This window comes from Cervus canadensis, chromosome 3, assembly GCF_019320065.1.
Source record: "Cervus canadensis isolate Bull #8, Minnesota chromosome 3, ASM1932006v1, whole genome shotgun sequence".
NCBI lineage: Eukaryota > Metazoa > Chordata > Mammalia > Artiodactyla > Cervidae > Cervus > Cervus canadensis.
The window spans coordinates 63,565,103-63,572,107 of NC_057388.1; positions in this window are offsets into that span (position 1 = coordinate 63,565,103).

The following is a 7,005-nucleotide window of genomic DNA, read 5'->3' on the forward strand; positions in this document are numbered from 1 at the left end:
TTGTAGGTTGACTGAAAGAACCAATAAAAGAAAAACCTGGGACTATGGCCAAGAAGACTTCTTCCTATTTGGAATCTGGGGTGAACCAAGTCCACACCTTCTTTAACTTCTACCACCAGTGATGAGAGAAATTGAAGAGCTGTGAATAGCAGCTAACTAGCATGTTTATTTCCAGAAAATAGGATTTTAATTAAACACATTCTCTTCAACAGCTCTTACCAATCAAAGGATTAGAACTGTTCTGGTTGCCAAGCACAAGCTCTACAGAGGAAATGGTCTGGAAGAAAAATAATTTTCTCCACCTCAAAAATAGGAGTAGGAAAAATATGAAAATAAATATTTTCAGTCTTATATTTAGTAATTTTAAAATTCCATACTCAGCTCTCCAGTGTCTATTTCTTTCCTTTAGACTGAATGTCATGTTTACTCAGTGGGTTTTAATGTAATTTTTGGGGTGTTTTAATCACATTTCTGCCGTTTATCACCTTGGAGCTTTGCTCAGCGTCTAGAATGAAGAGTTTATTTGCTAAATTGAGGGAAATGTAGACAAATGTTTGTACTTGCTCGTTGGTAAACAGATTAGGATGTCCAGATCACAAGGGCATGTTGGTAGTCTGCTCTGAGCAGGGCTCTGCAGCCACATCTGTGGGAATTCAAGAGGGTCAACCCAAGGGGAGACTTTGGAAGCTATTCCCAACTTGAACAACAATTCATGGGCTAATCTGGCAAAGATTGTTATACCGAGGCCAGCTGTTGTGTAGGAATCAGAAAATGGCTGGTTTGGGAGAAAGCCACTCACTGAATCAAAGATGAAATCACGGTTAGGGTTGAAATGCAAACCTGGGAACCCAATTTGACTGGAAGAAGCATTATCAATTCCAAGCTCTCTCTGCACACTGCACGACAGGACAATAAATCTGAGAGATGAGGTGTTGAGGCAAGGAATACAACTTTATCTGGAAAGCCAGCTAATCAAGAATATGGCAGACAAAATCAACCCTGAATATTCCTTGATGCTGAAGCTGAAGCTCCAATACTTTGGCCACCTGATGTGAAGAGCTGACTCATTGGAAAAGACCCTGATTCTGGGAAAGATTGAGGGCAGGAGAAGGGGGTGACAGAGAATGAGTTGGTTAGAGGGCATCATTGACTCAATGAACCTGAGTTTGAGAAAACTCTGGGAGATGGTGAACGATGGGAAACCTGGTGTGCTGCAATCCACGGGGTCACAAAGAGTGGAACATGACTGAGCGACTGCACAACAGCAACAAATATCTGTAAATAACCGTCTTATTAGAGTCTGGATGTCAGGTTCTTTTATAGAATTGAGTGGGGGGTAGGTGAGGCAGTAAAAATGGCCACTAATCTTACAAATATCTCCTAGAATGGCAGGCCTCAGGGAGGGGAGGAATGTGTTAATTTCTTCCTTCCTGTAGCCACCCACAGGTGGACAGGAACCTGAACAAAAGCCTTTTGGTTTAACATTTAGGCAGAGGAGCAGCTTTCCCTGAGGCAGGAAATTGTGCTAAGACAGTATCCTTTTAGTGAACAAAGGCAACCTGAAGCAAAGGTTAAAGTTAAAGAAACAGATTCAACATGGAGTCAGTTCTTCCCTGTAACAGAAGGAGCATACCCATGTGGACTGGGGTAGAGAGCTCTGCTGGGCTCCTGGAATGGCTCTCCCAACTCGGAATCAGCGCCCTTCACCAGGGACACGATGAGGAGCTGTGCTGTGCATTTCCATCTCTGTGTGCTTTTCAGGGAGCTTGCAAGTTTTATGCTCTTCCTGTGACTAATTTATTAATTGCCTGAGGAAGTTACATGAGAAAAATAAAGGCCATGGGCTGCTCATCATTTGACAAAATATTCTGATATATGGATATCAGAGTTGTAGGTAAAATTTTTATTTTGATTTGGGGCCAAATGTGTGCATGAGTGTGTGTGTGTGCATGAGAGAGAGAGAGAATGTGTTTATTTCTGACACTATATAGATGTCATGGCATATATGCAAACACATTTCCCAGCTCTGCCTCAGTGCTAATTAACTGAGTACTAAGCCATATGGGATTATAGAAAGGAGTAAAACATGATACTGATAATGCCATCATTTAGTGGGAGAGACAGCACGTGTAAATATTGATATGAGGCACAGTGCACTGTGATCAGAATAAGACGAAAGCAGTGAGAGCAGGGTAGTGGGGTGGGTGCACTCTAGCTGCAGCATCTGGGAAAGGCTTTGTGGAGGCATGGCAGGAGCAGCCCAGGCTCAGAGGAGGAGTGAGCTGGGCAGGCTCCCTCGAGCTGGAGGGGAAGGATTCCTAGCAGAGGAAACTGTCTGCATGGTCATCCAGGAGAAGGTGCAGACTCTGTGTGGGGAAAGGTGATGTGAGCCCTGTGGGAGTGGGGAGGAGGATGTGGAAAGATAGAAGGAAAGCGTAGTTTAAAGTGACACTGGGGAACCCTATCTAGGTGCATCAAGTTACTAAATCTGGACTTGGCTTATTTCACAGTGAAGAGCTGTTGGAGGTGTAGGAGTTGGGGCAGGAGTGTGTGTGTGTGTGTGTGTGTGTGTGTGTGTGTGTATCTGCATGCATGAAGGAAGGGCAGAGGCAATCTGTGGTTTAAAAAGGAAGTGGGTTGGCAATTGGGGTCATGCAAGGACGTGGATGGAGGCAGAGAAGGCCAGTTAGCAGGGCATCGCAGTGACCCTGCTCAGAGAAGCTGGAGTTCTGCAGGAGGCAAGTGGGCATGGTGAAGAGGAGGTAGATTCAAGTTTTATTATGAAGGCAAAGTAAGCAGGGTTTGCCAAATAATTAGAACTGGGGATTAGAGAAGGGAGTGTAGGCATACAAAATGTGTACAGGGGCTCTATGGCATCACGCTGGCCTGGGATGGGGAAGGAGAAGAAGGAACCCTTTGCCTATCTGCATATTTGCATATTTGTATATTTGCATATCCATTTATTAATGCACAAATAAATTGTTATAGAGCACGTCTATATGAGTGAGGGACTGGGATACAATGGACTAAGACAGTGATGGAGCTCCGATGGCACTAGGAATTGGGGTCAGGGAATCATGACAGTAATTAGGTTCTCTGTTATAGACTTAGGAATTGTCCTTAATCCAGCCAAGGGACTGAATCAAGGAGGAAGTTCACCAGTGAGAAGAAGGTCTTATAAAATTATCTGATCCTGCAATCCTCAAAGTTTCATTTAGTGTGATTTACGATTTCAATGCTATAGGCATAAATATTTATTCTTTCTTAAGTAAAGTTACTTAGGTTCAATGCTGCTTGACTCTAATTAAATGAACAAGAGTCAGTTAAAGAATCACTTTTCAAGAAGGGTCTGGGGTGTTTGGGCTCTGAACTTGCAAGAGCCCACACTTTGGAATCTCTCCATGCAGGTCAGGTCCACAGTCATCGTTGGATTATTTTCCTCATCCTTGGAGACTGGACCTGATCAGGTTCACTAATGGCTGCACTCTTCTTGGTATTTGCTTACATAACACTGTCAGGACACATGTCTTAAATATTTCATCAGGTTTAAAGGGTAGTTTTCATAACACAGCATTGTGTGACCTGCGGAACAGACGAGCGGGGAGGATGAAGGGTCTTGGCATGTCTTCAGTGACCTACTTTTAACATGCATTCTGATATTAATAATTTGATTAACTTATAACAGGACTACAGGTATTAAATGTTGGTTTTCCCTGTATCATAAAGACAGATACTATAATATAGTGCACTTTACTTAAGTGCCTGTCTCTTAACTAGTGTAATCAACTCCTGAACATAAAAATCATGTAGTCTTGACCTGTGTCTAGGCTACCCCTAGTTTAGGAGAACTGAGCATGAGCTAACTGCAGGATTGGTTGTTGCAAACCAAAGTGAAGTTGAAATGCTTCTTTTGACAATTGAACACTTGGAAGGTGGGGTGGAAATTTATCCATTAGCTGAAAAAACTGAATGCCCTATAGGATACAGAAGAGCCTCTTTCTTCGATTATTAAGTGTTTAGTAATCTGAAAGTATACGTTAATGAGAGTAAAGTGATGTGACCGAGGAGCAGACTTTTTATAAATGTTAAAAGCAGACAAACAGCACCACCAGAGAAATTGCCAGGATCCTTTTCAGTCTCTTCTAGGCTGCTAGCTGGTTATGAAACTGTGCCCACTTTGAAAAATATTCTCATATAAATGAATATTTGAATGTTTGCCACCAATTAAAATCACCCTAGAAAACAGGTTTTCTACTTGACTCTATGGAATCCCTCATGTTTTGCCTTTGACTAAAGCCGGCTCTGAGGATGACAGCCATGCTCATAGTTGGAAATGGAAATAGTTGCTGTGAGTATGTTTTCATTTTTTTTCTGTGAAAGCTCCTTGGGTTTTGTTTTGCCTGATCTGTCTTCCTGATGGGTTTATCTGTTCTTGAATTATATTAGTAATTTTAAAATTCAAGTGGGCATCAGAATCACCTGGAGGACTTTTAAAGACACATATCAACCGGACCTCACTCCCAGAGTTTCTGGTTTAAAAAGTCTAAGGTGAGGCCTGAGATTTTGTGTTTCTTACAGGTTCCCAGGTGATGTTGTTGAGCTAATGCCAGGACCACACTTTGAGAACCACTGAATTTGGTGTTTCCTAGATCTCTCAGTCGGAGAAGGCAATGGCACCCCACTCCACTTTCACTTTTCACTTTCATGAATTGGAGGAGGAAATGGCAACCCGCTCCAATATTCTTGCCTGGAGAATCCCAGGGACGGGGGAGCCTGGTAGGCTGCCGTCTATGGGCTCGCACAGAGTCGGACATGACTGAAGTGACTTAGCAGCAGCAGCAGCAGCAGATCTCTCATTGGCTCTGAAAAATTCAGTGAACTCAGAGGATGCTTTTCTGTCATGATAACTGATCAATTAAAAATAATGAAACCTTTCCTGATTTCCTGTTAATCAGAAAACTATCTGATCTCAACTAGAAAGTAGATTTTTCACAAGTGCATTTGTGTAGAATAAGTGGTGGAATGTTTGTGACAATATGGATGGACTTTCAGGGCATTATTTTCATGAGATAAACCTGGCAGAGAAATATGAATTCCATATCATCTCACTTATAGGTGAAATCCCAATAAACCAAACTCATAAAGACAGCTGAAGCGCCAATAGTTTGGCCATCTGATGCAAACAGCCAGCTCATTGGAAAGGATCCTGATGCTGGGAAAGATTGAGAGCAGGAGGAGAAGAAGGCAGTAGAGGATGAGATGGTTGGATGGCATCATTGACTCAATGGACATGAGTTTGAACAAACTCCAGGATATAGTGAAAGACAGGGAAGCCTGGCATGTTGCAATCCATGGGGTTGCAAAGAGTCAGACAACAACTTAGCAACTGAAAAATGAAGAACATAAAGACAGAGAGTAAGTGGTGGTTACTATGAATTGGGGGTCAGTGGGAGTAAAGGAGAGATGTGATTTAAGGGTATAAACTTATAACATACTCACATAAAAAATTCCTAAAGATCTAATGCACTGCATAGTGATTATTTTAATTTTTAAATATTTATTTTTTTGGCTGCTTCATGTTTCAACTGCGGCATTCAGGATCTTTTGTTGTGGCCCTTGGTCTTCTCTCTAGTTGTGGTGCATGAACTTAGCTGCCTCTCGGCATGTGGGATCTTAGGTCCTTGACCAGGGATTGAACCTGCCTCCCCTGCGTTGGAAGGTGGATTCTTAACCACTGGACCACCAGGGACGTCCCTTGCATAGTGGTCAGAGACAATAATACTGTATTATAATCATCAAACTTGCTAAGAGACTAGATCTTAATTAGTCCAACCACACACACACACACACACACACACACACACACAAAATGTAATGGGATAGAGGAGCTGACAACCAGAACAATGGCAGTCATACTACAATATATAGTCATTCCAAATCAACATGGTATTTACCTTAAATTTATACAATGTAATAAGTCAAACATATTTTAGTTATAAATAAATAAACATTTTAAAAGTAAAAAAGAAAGCGTAGAGTGATATAACTTCAAATGTTGGCTTTATTCCCAAGAAAAAGGCTGACTAACTGTTGAACTTCTTACTTGTAAGTTTTGTTTATCAACAGAATGAGGTTGCTGCTTTACCAAAAATGTAAAGTCAGTGATCAATATTGATAATATTTCCCTTTTATGTAGACTGGGGGCCTAAGGTAGATCTAAATGGTATTATTGTATGAAAGGAAAGTCTGAGGCAAGTGTTGGAGTATAGCAGAAAAGAAGCAGAAAAAAGCCGAATTGAAAATAAGCAGTGGAGGCTATGTGTTTACAAGTGAAAGAAACCTGTATCAGCACCAATGAGTATATGTGGTCTTCTTAGACACTTTGGTTCCTTTTCTTTTACTTTCTTTCATGACCAAGGTCTCCAAATCAAAGCTACCAGCTGGAATAGGTTTACTTTAAGGAGCACTTTTCAAACTTTAACTACTCTGTCAATGACCTGAGGTTCTTATCAAAATGAAGATTCTGGTTCATTAGGTCTGAGGTGAGCCCTGAGATTCTGCATTTCTTTCTTTTTTTTTTTAGATTCTGCATTTCTAACCAGCTCCAGGTGATTCCAATGTGGCTGTTCCTTGATCTTGGGCATGCATCAGTGCATCATGTGGTGAATCCCTTCATTTCAGGTGAAGCCTTAAAGCATCACATTACTTTCTTCTGATTTACCTTCTTAGCTTACAAGCCCTGCCATCAAATGTTGGTTGGCTTGCATGACTGCTGCCACATACCAAGCTGGGGAGTTATGCTTCTCTCCTTTTGTTTGGTATCTCAGTCATGTCCGACTCTTTGCAACCCCATGGATGATAGCCTGCCAGGGTCCTCTGTCCATGGAATTCTCCAGGCAAGAATACTGGAGTGGGTACCCATTCCCTTCTCCAGAGGATCTTCCCAACCCAGGGATTGAACCCAGGTCTCCTGCATTGCAGGCGAATTCTTTACTACAGAGCCAC